The following is an 18,368-nucleotide window of genomic DNA, read 5'->3' as shown; positions in this document are numbered from 1 at the left end:
GTTCCTCCTCGTCTGGAGGTGTTTTGAGCCAGGTATTGAAAAGGACGAGAGTAACCGCTGGGACTCCCGGTACAGTCCTCGGTCTGGCAAAGCACTCTCAGAGGAGCTTGGCTGTGTTGGCATAATTCCCTAAGCATGGTTCTGTAGTTGCCTGGGTATTACCAGGGCCATGGCTGGGAGCAGGTGTGTGGGACAGAGGATCTGCTGGGGCTTCCAGCAAAGCATCCTCTCCAACAGCCTGGTGTGATAGGAGCCTTGAGAGGGGAAGGGCCACTCTCAGTGACCTGAGAGTCAGCCTGGTGGAGCTGCTCTGAGGGTGAGGGAGCAGGCACTGCTTGTCCTGTGAATGAGTGAAAGGGAAACCAGGCCCAGCTTGACACTTCGTCAGCTCCAGTTGCCTCAGGCATGACTTAGAGGCGGTTTTGGAGCAGAGTGGCACTCGGTTGTTAGCGTACGGTGGCTTGGCTGTTCTTCATGATATCTGACCTAGTTGATCTTTGAAGCTGCTGCAGTTGATTTCACTTTAAGAAAACTAAATGCTTAGTATGCTCTCCCAACTATAATAAAAACTGCAGGAAAAGGGAGCTTTCAGCAGAAATATTTTTCCCCTCTTAGTTCACTGCATGATGTTTAGGCAAATATTTGTCTTATCCCAGTGCAGACGACTGAGCATTTTCAGATTATTTTTCTCCGTATTTCATTAAGATTCTCTCTCTAAATAAAATGCTGATAATAATAATAAAAATCTTGTTCTGGTCATAAATTCTTAGCTCACAAATGTGAGGCTTTCTGGAGCTCTACACTTCAGAAACTACTATTAACTATTAACTTTATGCTTGGTTAGTTCAGAGATGACGTCGGAATAAAGTAAGCCTTTTAGAGAGGTACCCCAACCTATTTTGACAAGATCCAGTGCTGAAGCATCCATCACTTCCCTTCAGAGTTTGCAGCAATAGCAGCTCTCTGCTCTTCCTGATTTCCAGCATCGTTTTGTTGCACTCTTAACTGTGTAAAACACAGCAGAAAGCCTTCTAAGCTCACCTGCAACCTGACGTTTTCTCCATCCCTGTTCTTTCTTTAGTTCCAGGCAGGAAAGTTTCTTTTTAAGTCAGACTGAGGTCTTGTACAAAGTTGCTCAGCTCAACTATTTCTGTACTTGCACCAACCAGAAAAGGCCAGAAACAAAGAGGACAAAGAAACAAAATTTGTCTGAAAACTTTCTGTGGCCAGTCATCAGGGATTACCCCAAAAACGAATGGGCTGTTCCAGAGGGCTGTTTCAGTACCAGCTAATGCTTCCCTTTGCTGGACACAAACACAGCCGAAGTTTTCAACCCCCAGCCTGAGCTAAGTGTATCTTTCACCTTATTTACTACTGAAAAAGAATAGATAGTACCCCGGAAAGTGTGTGGGTTTATGCCTAGCTGCACGCTATGAAATATGTGCAGCACAGAATGAAAGAACTCACTTTTCCTTTTGATTTTAGAAATATGTTTTTCTTCCATCATCATCAGCTGGAAAATGTGTCTCGTGGTCTAAACTCTTAGAAGGGGCATTTTTTGGTTTCTTTGAAAGTTTGGAGCTGCTTGTTAGTGGCCTGATTTTTCAGAAGATGTTCTGAATCACCTTTATAGCCTTTCAAGTGGGCATTGAAGTTGCTGGTCTCTTGAGAGCATTCAGCCTCTTTCCTCCCGTTTAAATTCTCTCTTCACCTTTAAAAATAGAAAGTGTTCTGGGAGGGCTGAGTGCTCTTCTGGGAACAAACATCTCGGTGGAGTCAGACTGCAGCCCTCAGCAAAGGCAGAAGCAGACACCTCAGTGTGTGGAAGATCCATGTGCTGCGACAGAGGAGAACTTACAGATAGCTCTTGGAGAGCAGAGAGAACATCTCTGGCACTGCTGCTTCATCCTCTCAGAGCAAGGAAATGCTCTCCCCATGGTTCGCCAGCAGTACTTGCCTAAAGATTGGGTGGCTCAAAGTTCTGGATGTTTGAGCTCAATTTTTAGGTGTATCCTGAGCTTGGGTGCAGTGAGTGACTTGGTTTAGTTTGCTTATTTGTGTTTGAGCTGTATGTAACTTAAAAGTGTCTGGCGTATGGGAGGGCTAAAAGAATTTGAAAATCTGAGGCTTAGTTCTCTATATATCTTCAGGTGTAAAGTGTTTTAAGAAGAACAAACTTTCATGGTGTACCACAGCAGTTTTTCATAGAGCATTTGAATGATGAAACAATTCCACATTCACTGCCCTAATATTCCAGAAGTTCAGCATTTGGGATGGGAACCTGGAGCTGTTTTGGGAGGATGTAGAGGACACAGCATGCATACATAGGTGTGTGCACGCACAGCTTTGTGTTCGTAGACTGGTAGACTGGTTTGGCTTGGAAAGGACCTTAAAAATCATCCAGTTCCACCCCCTCTTCCAACCCCACCTCCCACTAGATCAGTTGCTGCTGTGAGGGAGGCAACTCTGCCAAGCAGAAGGAGGGAAAGAAGGAGATGTTACTGAGAGCCCTGAGGTGCCAGCAGCAGGTTAGGTGGTGTTTGGGTGAGCACATGTGAGAAGAAAATACGAGTGAGGGCTGGTGTTAGAAAGCCAGGAGCTGCCTTTGACTCTTTGGGGAGGGAGTGGACTTGGAAGGAGAGTTCATACTTAGGAAGATGTTACCTTGAAGTATTGCCGTGGTGTCGTGGAGGGGATTTCTCTATTCCTCCCCTGTTAGGGGGAGGTGAGAAATTAATTTGAGGCAGTTTTGATTTTTATAAAATTATTTATTAAAATTAATATTTACAAATTTATACCACCCCCAACCACTATGAAATCAGGTTTGTATGCAAAGTTATGAAAATAGCTTTGGCATATATTTACAGGGATTGATTATTAACTGGAAATATCAAATTATTAACAATTATAGACAAAGATTTCTTAGGTTTAATGCCTCTTAACAACTCTAGTGTTTGCCCAGCAAGGGCTAAAACTGTGTGCACTCTAAAGGTAGAGATAACTTATATTACAAAGGGATTAAAGCTTTCTTAGGCGTGTTGCTCTTGAGTATTAATCATTAATCACCCTCTCGGGATTTTGTCTCAGCGTGTGCCCAGTACTTGGGGTCTTTGCAGCTGGAGTCTGTCCCGGCTTGCAAGGGGAATTGATAAGGTTTCCCAGTCTCTGAGTTAAATAAGTTTTCTCTAACCTTCTCTCCTGGGGTGATCTCTGCCTTGATGCTGCTTTTTCTTCTTCTGGATGCTGTGTCCAGGGATGGTCAGCTGGCAGGATTCCAGGTGCAGGAGAAGGATTTGCCCGTGTAGTTTCTGACACGGTCTCACAGCTAGCAGGCTGCGTTTGCAGGTTTGCAGACCATCTGGCAAGGGGTCTGCTGGCTCTGGGTCTTTCCAGAGTTACAGAATAGCTGGCAAGCAGTATTTATGCAGGGTCTATGCCGTGCTGCATGGAGACAAGCTCCATAGATAAATCAAGATAGCTCTAGGCTTAGGCAGGGGGTTCTTGGCTCCCCATATATATATGAAGTGCAGGCATGAATGTGCTCTGCTTCTCAAAGGGCTTGCAGGTAGCTTGGCTGCGCCTTGAGATCAATGCATGAGGTCTGAGCCTCTGTAATGCTTGCAAGTGAGTAAGGCCTGATCCTGTGTCTAGGCCATGCAAGCAGGTCAGTGCAGCAGGATGCTGCTGTGGATCAGAGCTGAGTCTGCATGCTGTAAGCTTCTGAATGGTTTGAACCTCTGGACCGTCTGACCACGTGGTGCTGCTGTGCACCCCTCTTTATGGACTCTGGGCCGAGATTCGTGGCTCGTTGGACATCTAAAATGACCAATCAGGCTGACTGTAAGCCAAACCTTGTCCCAATAGGCAGCAGAGACATGCCTGGACCCTCCCAATAGGGGATTACCTGCCCAGACCTCAGGGGCACACGGGCTGGGCATGTGTGTGTTACACAACCTGTTTACCGCCTCGTGGGTCTTGGCAGAAGAACATGTCTGGGCATGTAGAGGCACGGTGAAGCCTCAGTTTTGGGGCTGCTGCCCCTCCACCACACGTGGTCACTTGCAGCATGTCTTATTCTCCATAAGAGCTCTTGAGGCAGCCCTAGTTTTAGCAGCTAGTTTCCTTCCTCCTCCCTCCCCCTCCATTTTCTTCCTTTTTTCTCCTCTTTGATTAAATGCATCTCCTTTGTGCTTAGAAAGTGTCACAGCATGCGTTTTCATGCTAGACCCATGCCTTTTCTTGGTCTCCACCCCTGTCTGGAATTGTGCATCCCCACCCACGGCACGTAGCTGCTGAGAGCCTCATTTTGGGGATAGTAATCCTCCCTGATGAATGCCTATTTTGTGCCAATTACACAAGAGGGTTGCATTGTTAGAATCTTCTGTTGAACTTGCACAAAAATAGCCCCTGCTCGGGGTGAATGGGGACTGTGTGTCACTGAAAAGTGCTTTATTATTCATTGTAGCCCTGCTTGTTAACTGTCGCCCAAACGAAAGAATATCTGTTATCAAATGTATCCCATGGAGTTAGCTTAATTGCTCCTAGGTAAGTGCTTAGGAGAGGATTTAAAGGACAGAAAGCAGTGAGCATTCTCTGCACTTCACCATATTCTGCTTTTAAGTGCACTCACGCCAACGGCAACAAAAGAAGTGTTTAGAAAACAACTTGAAAGGCACGAAGAGAGAGATGCAAAGCAGTGCCACACTGACATATCTTAGCTGGTGCTTTGTAGGAGGTATTTCATGCCTTTGGGCATCGGAGCAAAATCTCCAGATGACTAATGAGTCGCTCTTGGCTTGCTTGTGGGGCACAAAGACACACTTCAGTGGACATCCCTGCTGGCTGGGTGCTTTGTGGTTCCCTTTCAGGGGTACAATATCTGGGACAAGGATTCAACAGTTGATGAACAAAAGATGAGAAGAATTCTGTAGTTCTGGGGAGGGTCTGTTCTGCAAAGGGTTTTGTTTGTGTTCTTTGTGTTATTTTTTTTCTTGCCCTTCGGATGTTGGAAATGCTAATAAAATGAAAATTTCTTACAGCTCCCCAAAAGTAAGTATCTTGGGTAAGATGGAAAAGTAGCCACCATGAGTGATGCAAGGACTTAAAACAATGGAGGAATGGTTTAATTCTCCATACAAACAAGTATTCTGGAAGTAGGGGAGGAAAGAGGGGAGATTTTCTAAGGCACATACAGAAATGTTGGCAACAAGTATCACTCATAGTTATGTTTGGAAACCCCTCAAGTGTTTTTAGAACTACCTGATAATTGAAGCAATTAAAGTCATTAAACCAAGAAAATTTATGCTGGTTAAATGTGGCTCCCATGTAAGGAATGTTCCTCATGATGAAGTGCAGTTGTAAGACTGGATCGTACAGTCCTGGATCGTACAGTCCTGGATCGTACAGATTATCTCCTACTCACAGGTTTGCTTTCCCTTAGAACACTTTGCTGCATGTTTTTTTCCAGTCCATTTGTGCTAGGACAGCCTTTCATCGAGCTGCTGATACAACTAGACTGTAACCTCTTCAATCAGCATCTATTCTCCATGCAGAGGCTCAGGTAGGTCCCTGAGACTCTGCTGCAGAGTTCAGTTACCCAGGCTGATAAGCAATGTTCTGTTTCAAGTTGTTACACCTTTGGTGTGGTAACTTAGAGAACTTTGTACATTTCACTGTTCTTCAGGTGTGTGAGGAGACATTTGTATGTGTCCCGGGAATGCCACAGAACCCAGGAGTGTTGCTGCAGGCTACAGGCTGCCGAGGAGCTGCCCTGGATAGCAGTTAACTTGATACAAGTGAGAGACTGAAGTGCATTCAGGTGCCTTAGAGCTTGACTGGGGACAGGTGTGTCTGTAAGTAAGTCGTTGTGTTTCATCTGTGAAAAATCCACACCCTTGGATTTGCTAAGAATATCTTGGTATGTGTGCACAGACATAGAGACATTGCCATAGTCACAGAACATTGGGCACTGGGAGGCACCTCCAGAGATCACACAGTCCAACCCCCCTGCCAAAGGAGGATCACCCAGGGCAGGTCACACAGGAATACATCCACTGAAAGTTTCCAGAGAAGGAGACTCCACAACTTCTCTGGGCAGCCTGCTCCAGGCCTCCAGCACCCTCACACCAAACAAGTTTCTCCTCATGTTCAGGTGAAACCTCCTGGGTTCCAGTTTGTGTCCATTGTCCTATCCCAGGACAGCACTGCACAGAGCCTGCCCCCTGCTTCTTGACCTCCACCCCTCAGATATTTGTAACCATTGCTCAGATCTTCTCGTTTCCAGGCTACCCAGCCCCAGGGCTCTCAGCCTCTCTTCATCACACAGATGTGCCAGGCCCTTCAGCATCGCATCCTCATAGCCTTCCTTGGACTCTCTCTGGCAGTTCCCTGTCCCTCTTCAACTGGGGAGCCCAGAACTGGACACAGTCCTGCAGATGTGGTCTCACCAGGGCACACTGGCCACACTCTTCTGAATCCATCCCAGGAGACCATTGGCCTGCTTGGCCACCAGGGCACATTGCTGTCCCATGGAGAACTCCTTGGCCACCAGCACTCCAAAGGCCTTCTCCCTGGAGCTGCTTTCCAGCAGCTCAGCCTCCAGCCTGTACTGGTGCAACTGCTTCTATAAGTACAGAAGTGGAAAGTATCTCTGCCTGCACTGACAGCAGCCTCACAGCTCTGTGCTACAGATACCAACCCTCGTTCCTGCTCCAGGGTAGGAGTGCACCTGAAGTAGAGCTCACCCTTACTCCAGTGTAGTTCAGCCAGTGGGGCTGGCATGGTGCCAGGAATTATCTATAGCTTATTGACACTGCCTGCATCAGTGAGATCCAGGCTTCCCAGTAAGATCTGCATCACCTCCTGTGCAGGTAAGAAAATCTAGAAATGGTTGCAGTAATTCTAGACAGGCTGTGCACAGGGCAGCAGCTGGAATTAGCAGTCCCGCTTGTGTTCAGTTCTGGGCTCCCCAGTTTGGGAAGGACATTGAGATGCTTGAGCGTGTCCAGAGAAGGGCGACGAGGCTGGTGAGAGGCCTTGAGCACAGCCCTATGAGGAGAGGCTGAGGGAGCTGGGATTGGTTAGCCTGGAGAAGAGGAGGCTCAGGGGAGACCTTATTGCTGTCTACAACTACCTGAGGGGAGGTTGTGGCCAGGAGGAGGTTGCTCTCTTCTCTCAGGTGGCCAGCACCAGAACAAGAGGACACAGCCTCAAGCTATGCCAGGGGAAATTTAGGCTGGAGGTGAGGAGAAAGTTCTTCACTGAGAGAGTCATTGGACACTGGAATGGGCTGCCCGGGGAGGTGGTGGAGTCGCCGTCCCTGGAGCTGTTCAAGGCAGGACTGGACGTGGCACTTGGTGCCATGGTCTGGCCTTGAGCTCTGTGGTAAAGGGTTGGACTTGATGATCTATGAGGTCTCTTCCAACCCTGATGATACTGTGATACTGTGACTTACTTTAGAGACATCTTGCAACTGCTTGAATGCTGTCACTGTGGCCTTTCTGTGGAAATGTTCATTTGGGGCCAATCCCAAGGTGGGATCAGTCATCTGGAATGCTCTCAAGGTGCAGTAGTGAAGCTTCAGACATTTACTCTGTGTTAGTTTTCTTTGGCTGGGGCTCTGCTATTCCCTAATGGAAGAGCTTAGTAATATCTTTCTCTGCTTCTCTGCTCTGCTTTGGTGAGACTCCACCTGAAGCACTACATCCACCTGTAGAGCCCCCATAACAAGAATGATGTGGAACTGTTGGAGAGGGTCCAGAGGAAGCCACGAAGATGATCAGAGGGCTGGAGAACCTCTGCTATAGAGACAGAATGGGAGAGTTGGGGCTGTTCATCTGGAAAAGAGAAGACTGCAGGAAGACCTTAGAGTTGCATTTCTGTACTTGAAGGGGCTCCAGGGGAGCTGGGGAGGGACTTTTGACAAGGGCTGGGAGTGACAGGATGAGAGACAATGGCTTTGAGCTGGCAGAGGGGAGACTGAGTGGAGACGAGGAAGAGATTCTTGAGACAGAGGGACTATGGACAAGGTCCTGTAAAGACAGGATGAGGAGGAATGGGTTTGAACTGGCAGAGGATGGTGAGGCACTGGCACAGGTTGCCCAGGGAGGTTGTGGATATGGCTCATTCCTGAAGGTGTTCAAGGCCAGGCTGGTGAGGCCTTGAGCAACCTGGGCTGGTGGGAAGTGGGAGTCATAGAATCATAAAATGGTTTAGGTTGGAAGAGACCTCAAAGGTCATCCAGTTCCACCTCCCCACCATAGACAGGGATACCTCCCACTAGAATAGGTCGCTGAAGGTGAAGGTCCTGAACACCTCCAGGGAGGGAGTATCCATGCCCTCCCCAGGCAACCTGTGCCAGTGTCTCACCATCCTCTGCCAGTTCAAACCCATTCCTCCTCATCCTGTCTTTACAGGACCTCGTCAGTAGTCCTTCCCCAGCCCTCCTGTAGCCCCCTTCAGATATTGGAAGGCCACTCCAAGGTCTCCAAGCCTTCTCCAGGCTGCAGAGCCCCAACTCTCTCAGCCTGTCCTCAGAGCAGAGCTGCTGCATTCCTCTCAGTATCTTTGTGGCCTCCTCTGGACTGGCTCCAAAGTGAAAGTAGATGATCTTCGAGGTTTCTTCCAACTCAAGCCATTTGAGGATTCTGTGATCTTTGCCTGAAATTCAAGCTGAAATTTATCTGTGATTGTGAAAAAAATCACTTAGTTTGCTAAACTCAGGCTCTGTTTGCTTCTTGCCAAAAACAGTCAAAGCAGCTTTGTTTTGGTGGTAACATCCAGTGTGTGTTGGAACCACAGGCAGCAGGACTCCAACTGAGTGCCACAATGACAGAGAGAAACGTCAACCATGGTTGTTTTTTGGAAACTCAGAGAGGGATAGCGTGATGCTGATTTCAGACAAACTCTGGGGTCACTTCTTCCATGTGCTGTAGCAATTTACCCATCCTGTTTGTGGAGGATAGAGCTCCTGTGCCAGTCTTCGGTGTGGAGACAGCTTCCGAATCCCTTTGCCAACCTTCTTTTCAGCCTTGGTCAGCCTGGGTGGTTTGAGAATGTTCAAAGCTCCATGGGCTGGCTATAGAACACAGTTGAAGACTAGTTGCAGCACAGCTTGGTTTTCCCTCTTTTGCCACTCCTGACTTGTCCTTTGACTTGCTTGTCAGTGTTCAGTTGCTCCCAACTAGAGAAGGGCAGGCTGTGGGAAACCAGAGCTGCTCACCAGATGAGCCTGCAAGGCAACTGCCGGCTGGGGACATGACTTGAGGGTTGTTTTATGCTTCTTGAGGTTGAAAGGTGCTGGCCACTGCAGCTCATAAACAAACCAGGCTTGTACATCGTAAAGATCTGGGGAGGGAGTCCCATAAATACCTGTCCCAGCCTGTGATAACAGCTGGTGCTGCTTCCAGAGTTAGGCTTCCCTCTGCAGCTGTGCTCACAGTTTCCAAGGATAAACCAACCTCTTCACATCCTTAAGAAATCATTTTTCCTGCCTCTAGAGCAGCAATTGGAAACCATATATGCCACAAGGCATATTTTTTTAAGGAAGAGAGAGGTTAATGTGATCTGAAAAACAGCATAACATGGTCAGCTGCACATCTGGAATGGGGCATATAGCAACTGCTACTATCAGGAAGACGTTTCATTTCCCATCTGTTGTTTCAGTGTGCTGGGTAATGTGAAGAAGAAGATGCCTAATTATTTAACTGATTGCGTGACTTAGCCCAGAGTTTAAGATGCCATTTTCACAGAACCACAGAATCCATCCAGTTGGCAGAGCCCTCCAAGCTCATGCAGTCCAACCCTCACCCAGCACTGCAGAGTCACTGCTAAACCATGTCCCTGAGCACCAGCTCCACACTGCTGGAACACCCCCAGGGATGGGCACTGCAGCACTGCCCTGGACAGCCTGTGCCAAGGTTTGAGAACCCTTTCAGTGCAGAAATATTTCCTGAGCTCCAGCCTGAGCCTTCCCTGGGGCAGCTTGGAGCCATTTCCTCTGCTCCTGGCCCTTTCCACCAAGGAGCAGAGACTGCCCCCTCCTCTCTCCAACCTGCCTGCAGGGAACTGCAGAGAGCAATGAGCTCTGCCCTCAGCCTCCTCTTCTGCACATGCACACCCCCAGCTCCCTCAGCCCCTCCTCACCCCCAGCTGCTCCAGGCCCTTCTCCAGCCTCACTGCCCTGCTCTGGACAGGCTGCAGCCCCTCAGTGTCCTTCCTGCAGTGAGGGGCCCAGAGCTGAACACAGCACTGGAGGGGTGGCCTGGGCAGTGCTGAGCACAGGGGGATGGTCCCCTCCTGTCCCTACTGCCCACCCTGCTTCTGACCCAAGCCAGGATGCCAGTGGCTTTCTTGGTCAGCAGGGCCCTGCTGGCTCATGTTCAGTGCCTGCCAACCAACACCCCCCAGGTCCCTCTCCCAGTTACAGCTTTCCAACCTCACATCCCAAAGTCTGTAGCTCACTGTTGGGCTTTGTCTGACACTATCAAAGGGAGTACAGAAGCTTGAAATGCATCACATATAATCAGTTTCTGTATGCAGAATGTGAAGTTAAAGTAGTTGTTAAGATGTGTGGTGACCAGAAGCACTTCTCCAACTTTGTTTTAAACACTGAGTAACCATATAACACATCCTGAGTAGGCAAATGGACTCACCCTTAGCTTTTCTTTCTGTAATGCTTACACTTGAAGTAGAACATAAAACTTGAAAGCAGTGTCTTCATTTAACATGTGGTACATGTTCCTGAGTGTAAGAAACAGGAGAACCCGGATAGAAGTGCCAGGTGGCTACACAAGTCCATGTTGATCAAGTTCATGCTGGCAAAGGTTCAGAAATTCAGTCTGAAGGACTTGATCTTTAATGTAGGTCTCTCCTGATACTCCCTAAGGTTCAGAGGGAGGTGTGTCAGTGTGGTCTAGCAAGGCACAGCTTTTCCAGCTGATCTATGGGGTGGCAAAAAGAAATCAGTGTAAATGGGGTTGCAATATTAAACCTTTTCCTACCTGGTAGGAAGAATCACAGAGTGTTAGGGAATGGAAGAGACCTAAAAGGGACCTTCCAACCCCCTGCTAGAGAACACAGCAACACATCCAGGTGGATTTTGAATCCTTCTACAGAAGGAGACTCTTTGGGCAGCCTGCTCCAGGCTCCAGCACCCTCACACTGACAGTTTCTCCTCCTGTTCCCGTGGCACCTCCTCTGCTCCAGCTTGCCCCCAGTGCCCCTTGTGCTGCCCTTGGCCAACCCTGGGCAGAGCCTGGCTGCATCCTCCTGACACTGCTCTGCACATCTTTAGCACAGCACTGAGGGCAGCCCTCAGGCTCTGCTGCCAGCTCCCAGCCCCAGCTCCCTCAGCCTGGCCTCACAGGAGAGCTTCCCCTGCCGTAATCAAAAATAAAGTACTCAACTCTGCAATGACCTTTAGCCTTCTAAGCCACTTTCCAAAGGCCTTTAGAGGTACCCAGCTTTCTCTTTTGCCTCGGGACAGGAATGTCACAGCTGTCCAAATGTGGTGGCTCTGAGGCCATTCCAACTTAGGAGTAGCACTTCCATTTACTCTTTTTTTTTTTTCCGCTCTGAAAGGAAGCATGGGAGATGCATGAATATACAGCCATGTATCTATAGAAATCTGCCTGCAACTACCTTTTCCTTACTTCTCTAAGATGCTGCTGACACAGATTGGCACCATCACTTGCAGGCTCCCTCAGCTCGTTACGCCAACGTAACACCTCAGTATGTTACACCAACCCCTATTTTAAGGGCTTTTAAGCTCTGTTGAGTAAATAAAGCAAAGCCTACACAGTTTGACCACAAATCTTCTCTTTGAGCAGCAAGAGATAAATATGCTCCTCTGGCATTGTGGCCTTCTCTAGCACTGGTGAACAAACCGTTTTCATGTGAGAGCCTGAGCAACCAAATTCCAAGCTCTTCAGAACTTTTTTTTCCTGTTACAGTATTTGAATTATTTTTGGTGATGAATGTGTGGCTGATTTTCAGCAGGGAAAATAAAAACAGTAATGGAGGCAGTATGCTAACTCCTCAAGAGATCCTGGCAAGCATCCTTCATATGTGGTCCTGCCTGGGCAGCCCCAGTGCAATCAGAGAAGTCTCAGGATTTGGCAGACAAATGGACAAATTTGTCTTCCTGGGCACTTACCAGAATTTGCTTCCCAGCTGTTCTCAGCACCCTGATAATTTAAAGGCTCCTTCAAGGTGGTGGTGTCAAGCAGAAAACGTGTGTGGAGGCAAGGAAGTGACAGAATCATAGACTGGCTTGAGCTGGAAGGGATCTTGAAGATACCTGGTTCCATCCCCTGCCATGGGCAGGGACAGCTGCAGCACACCAGGTTGCTCAAGGCCTCATCCTGCTTGGTCTTAAACACTTTCAGAGATGAGGTATCCACAATGTCTCCAGGCAACCTGTTCCAGTGTCTCAGCACCCTCTTAGTAAAGAACTTCCTCCTGATGTCCAATCTAACTCTGCCCTGCTCCAGTTCCAAACCATTGCCCTCGTTCTATCCCCACAGTCCCTCCCCAGCCTGCCTGCAGGTCCCGTTCACATACTGAAACACAGCTCTAAGGTCTCTGTAGAGCCTTCTCTTCTCCAGGCTGAACAGCGCAAGCTCTCCCAGCCTGTTTTCTTCTGGGGCTTGTTTTGGTTTTGGCTGTGTCCTGCTGTCATGGAAGGTAGCAGAGCCCTTTTGCAAAAGCCTCATTTGTACACAGGGTCATGGTTCACATGGAGGGCTTCCATCGAAAAATCAAAACATTGCTTTCTATCTGCCTGCATGACGACAGCCATTGTCTCAGCAGCTGTACACCCTCTGGGAAGATTTCTCTCTCCCAAAGGGGCAGAATTATAAACATAAGCTATGTTTTGGAATAAGGACCTTGGTTCTCATCACCTGATGAACACCTGTTGGGGGCTTACCCCTGGGTGGTTCTACAGGTTGTTTTGGTAAGAATTATCCAATTGTACGAATTGATTATAACTTTGTACCAATCTGTAAAGTTCACGTAAACCACCTGAATTGGCTGAAACACACCTCTTTTGGACACTATAAAAATGCTACATTTGCCTTAATTAAGCAGCCTTTATACCCCCTTGATGCCCTGCTCACACACGCATTGGCACTCGCTCGGCGTTCGCACCGCAGCATCGAAGTTACAGCCGGCTCGGGACGTCGCGGAACTTGGCAGCGCCCCGATCCTCATCAGCCTCGGAAGCCAGCGTCCAGCTCGGCCCAGACCTGCGGAGGCTCAGACAACACGCCTTAAATTCATAATACTCTAAGACTTCTTTGAACTGCATTTAGACAGTGAGTAACTGATAAAACCTTAATTTGAAAGACTGAATAATCTCTCAAGACTTCAGTGAACTCTCTAAAAATCACAGACTCTGTTTTAGCCATTCTGTAATTTAATTCACAACCGCAAACCAAGAACTTACTTGGGATAGTTAGAAATAAGTTTGGGGAAGGGATTTCTAGTGTTTTAGTAATAAATCATTTAAACTTTTTTTATATAAATCGGCCTCGCATGTCATTCCCCGAAATTCCCCTAAACTCTGTTCCACAACACCTGCTGACATGCTAAGAAGTTCACCATCAAAGCTGTGGATCCTGCACACCTGGTCTTGCTTCACATTTCTGAGCTTTCCTTCCCAGCAGTTCCAGACAAAGACTGAATCTGTTCAGATGTCCAGAAGCTATTCTAGACTTTGTGCTCCTCACTAGTTCACCATGTGGGTGCCAGCTCTGACACAGAGCTGCTTCCCTCCTGGTTGTGTGACACTTCAGCAGAGATCCTGTGCTTGAGCAGTGAGGTTACATTTCTTGTCCAGACAAGCTCTTGCTCTTTGAAGGATGTACCTGAAGATTCCACAGGAATGCTTTCAGAACAGAGCTGGGTCCAGACACACAGCCTCTCTCCAAGCTCTGATGCAGGGTTAGAGTGCTGTGATCTCAGAAAGTACCAGGCCAGAACAGGCCAATAATTAATGGAGCAGGGATCTCATCAATGCTGATCAGTTCTAAAAAGGGAGTCCCAGGAGCATGGGACCAGGCTTTCGTTAGTGGTGCCCAGTGACAGGACAAGGGACAGTGGTCACAAACTTGATTATAACAAGTTCCAGCTAAACATGAGGAGGAACTTCTTTATTTTAAGGACAATGGAACCCAGGAGCAGGCTGCCCAGAGAGGCTGTGGAGTCTCTTTCTCTGGAGAGATTCCAAACTCTCTTGGACATTCTGATCCTGGGTGGGCTGCTGTGGGTGCCCTGCAGAGGTGTTGGGCTGGATGATCTCTGGAGGTATGTTCCAAGCCATTCTGTGATTTCCCTCTAGAAATGCAATTCCCAAATTATTTCTCTAGACAAATGTAATTCATCATTTCCTTGTCTTTGAACATTGAAGTTCAGGTCCCAGACCCTTCTTTTGCTCCTTTTGGTGATGGTTTCTCCATGTGTGTGAATACAGAGGAGTTCTAGGAGCAAAGCAAGCACTCTTTTTGTTATCTTTCAGCGCTTTTGAGATTTAGGTTTGTTCTGGAACTGAAAAAAAAATCCCAACTGCTTCACATGGGTGGCTTTAACCTGCAAGACATATGCTGGGACTTTAACACTGCAGAGAAGAGGCAGTCTAGAAGGTTCCTAGAGTGTGTGGAGACAGCTTCTTATCTCAGCTGTTACGTGAGCCTAGCAGGGGTGTAACCCTCCTTGACCTGCTGTTCACAAATAGAGAGGGGCTGGTAGGGGATGTGGTGGTCGGAGGCTGCCTGGGGTCCAGTGACCATGAAATTATAGAGTGAAACCAGGAGGGGCATCAACAGAACCTCCACACTGAACTTCCAAAGGGCAGACTTGGGCTTATTTAAGAAACTAACTCAGAAAGTTCCTTGGTAAGCAGCCCTTAGAAACAAAGGGGTCCAGGAAGGCAGGACCTGATTCAAGAGAGAACTCCTGCAGGCGCAGGAGCAGCTGTGCTGATGTGCTGGAAGGTGAGCCGACGAGGGAGGCAGCCAGGCTGGATGGGCAGGGAGTTGCTGAAGGAATTAAGGGAAAAAAAGAGGGTGTATCACCTTTAGAAAAAAGGGAGGTATCCCAGGAAGGGTGCAAGGATGTTGCTAGGTCTTGTAGGAAAAAAAATGAGAGAGGCAAAAGCCCATTTAGAGCTTAGGCTGCCACTGCTGGTATGGAGAACAAAAAATGTTTCTATAAGTGTGTTAATGGCAAGAGAAGGGCCAAGGACAACCTCCAGTCCTTGTTAGATGGAGAGGGGAATAGAGTGACAAAAGGTGAGGAAAAGGCAGTGGTGCTTAACACCTTCTTTGCCTCGATCTTCACTAGTGGGACAGGTTGTCTCCAGCACAGCTGGACTCCTGAAGTGGTGGATGGAGGCAGGGACCAGTACAGTCCCCCTCTAATCCATGAGGAATCAGTAAGGGACCTGCTGAGATATTTGGATCCTCACAAGTCCATGGGACCAGGTGGGATCCATCCTAGGGTGCTGAGAGAGCTGGAGCTGAGCTGGCCAAGCCACTGTCATCATTTATCAACAGTCCTGGCTCACTGCAGAGGTCCCCAGAGACTGGAAGCTGCCAATGGGATCCCATCCACATAAAGGGCCGAAGGGAGGAACTGGGAGATTACAGACCTGTCAGCCTGACCTCAGTGCCAGGCAAGGTGATGGAACAGGTCATCTTGGGTGCCATCACACAGCACCTACAGGGAGGCCGAGGGATCAGGCCCAGCCACATGGCTTTAGGAAGGGCAGGTCCTGCCTGACCAACCTGACCTCCTTTTATTATCAGGTTACCTGCCTGGTGACTGTGGGGCAGGCTGTGGATGTAGTCTACCTGGACTGCAGCAAAGCCTTTGGCACTGTTTGCCACAACAAGCTCCTGGCACAGCTGGCAGATTGTGGCTTGGACAGATTCACTCTGATATGGGTCAACAACTGGCTGCAGGGCTGGGCCCAGAGAGTGGTGGTGAATGGTGCCACATCCAGTTGGCAGCTGGCACCAGTGGTGTGCCCCAGGGATCAGTGCTGGGCCCAGTCCTGTTCAACATCTTCACTGATGATCTGGACCAGGGGATTGAGTCCAGCATCAGTAAATTTGCAGATGACACCAAGCTAGGAGCAGGTATTGATCTGTTGGAAGGTAGGAGAGCCCTGCAGAGGGACCTGGCCAGGCTGGATGGATGGGCAGAAGCCAATGGGATGAGATTGAACAAGGCCAAGTGTAGGGTTGTGCACGTAGAATCATAGAATCAGTCAGGGTGGAAGGGACCACAAGGATCAGCCAGCTCCAACCCCCCTGCCACGGGCAGGGACACCCTACCCTAGAGCAGGCTGGCCAGAGCCTCATCCAACCTGGCCTTAAACAGGGATGGGGCCTCAACCACCTCCCTGGCCAACCCATTCCAGGCTCTCACCACTCTCATGGTGAAGAACTTCCTCCTCATGTCCAGCCTGAACCTACTCATCTCCAGCTTTGCTCCATTCCCCCTAGTCCTGTCAGTTCTGATATCCTGAAAAGTCTCTCCCCAGTTTTTTGTAGGCCCCATTCAGATACTGAAGCGACACAATAAGGTCACCTTGGAGCCTCCTCTTCTCCAGACTACACAGCCCCAACTCTTTCAGTCTGTTCTCATAGAAGAGGTGCTCCAGCCCTCTGAGCATCCTCCTGGCCCTGCTCCGGACACACTCCAGCACTTTCACATCCTTCTTGTAATGGGGGCTCCAGAACAGGATGCAGTACTCCAGGTGGGGTTACAACAACCCCAAACAGCTACAGGCTGGGGACAGAGTGGCTGAGAGCAGCCAGGCAGAGAGTGACCTGAGGGTGCTTGTAGAGAGTAGCTGAAGATGAGGCAGCAGTGTGCCCAGGTGGGCAGCAGAGCTGTCATGGAGGGATATTCTGCTGCCTACGCCAATTGTGGAGAAATTAATTGGTGCAAGATGGTGTTCTATAAAAATATATAATTTATTAACTTCGAGATTCTGAACTCTTGCCACCCTCAACCACTGAATTGTATTATTAAGAGGATCTACACGGTTATGAAAGACATTCTAGAATTACTATCAAACCATAACTTATTAATAACCAGCAAACATTCAAACTATTAAACAGAGAGAGGGGTTTCCCCGCAGTAGGAGGCAATAGAAACTATGGCGGCATTAAAGCATTTACTCACAAATTCTTATTAATTATCAATCACCCTCCGGGGCTATGTCACAGCCTGTACCAGTGTCCAATTCCTCAGGGAGTCTTTGCCCATGGACTTTGAGGCTGGAATCCTCCCAGCTTCAGGGGAAAGGAGAATCTTCCTGGCTTCAGGGGAAAGGACGGTCTCTGACCCTGTTCTCCTGGCGAAGGATGCAATCTCTGCCCTTGCCTCCTGGCTTCTTCTGGATGCTTTGTCCAGGGATTCGTGGGCAGGCCTTCAGGTGCAGAAGGAGTAAGATGCTGTGCAGTGTGAGCACAGTCTCACGCTGGCCCCAGAGGCCAATCACGTGCAGACAAGTGGGGTCTGCTCCTGGTAACTCAGCAGCAGTGGCACTTACCAGGCAGTGATAAGGCAGTGGGCATGAAGTAGGGTGCACGGCTGCATGGGAGACTGAGCTCCCTAGATAAAGGCAGACAATACAGGATCTGGTTCTGATAACTCACCACAGTGGCATGCAGGTGTGCACGGCTGGCTGGGAGACTACTGGAGACAACAGCAAAGCAAGCAGGCATGCAGGCAGGTAGGCAAGCATAAGCAAAAAAGTAGTGCTGGTGAGTCTAAGCGAGCAAGCGGGGGAGAACTTTGTTTACCTGTGTGCCTCTATTTATCAAATGTTGGCTGAGATTAATGGCCATTTGGACACTAGAATGACCAGCCAGGTTGGCAGTTAGCCAACCTTACCATAACACGGAAAAGCCACCAGCCTGGACCTCTCAAATATGGGGATCACACGGGCTTTACACTAGGCAGGCATGAGCTGGGTGTGTGGGGGCTTACACAACCACATTACACAATCAGGGGTCCTGGGCAGGCCAGACTTTATGGCACCTGGCCTATTGTGCCTCTTTGTGCTCATTTTATATGTTTACCTCTGGTTATGGGCAGAAAAAACATGTCCAGGCAGGGCAAGGCATATGTAAGCCTATTTTCGGGCCTATGGGCCCTCCACTACAAGAGCCAATGGCATCCTGGCCTGTAGCAGGAGCAGTGTGGCCAGCAGGATAAGGGAGGTTCTTCTGCCCCTGTGCTCAGCACTGCTCAGGCCACACCTGGAGTGCTGTGTCCAGTTCTGGGCTCCTCCATTGCAGAGAGATGTTGAGGTGCTGGAAGGTGTTTGGAGAAGGGCAGCAAGGCTGGGGAGG

General features: G+C 48.8%; 1 protein-coding gene across 1 annotated transcript in view; it reads left to right on the top strand.

Annotated features, from left to right (window-relative positions):
• The window catches only part of MOXD1 (monooxygenase DBH like 1), an 83,761-nt gene that overhangs the window by 904 nt on the left and 64,489 nt on the right, over positions 1–18,368 (top strand). The window lies entirely within an intron of this gene.

The sequence above is a fragment of the Pogoniulus pusillus genome, chromosome 33 (genome assembly GCF_015220805.1).
Source record: "Pogoniulus pusillus isolate bPogPus1 chromosome 33, bPogPus1.pri, whole genome shotgun sequence".
NCBI classification, from domain to species: Eukaryota; Metazoa; Chordata; class Aves; order Piciformes; family Lybiidae; genus Pogoniulus; species Pogoniulus pusillus.
The sequence above is the reverse complement of the archived record's forward strand: the minus strand, read 5'-3'. Positions and strand labels throughout refer to the sequence as shown.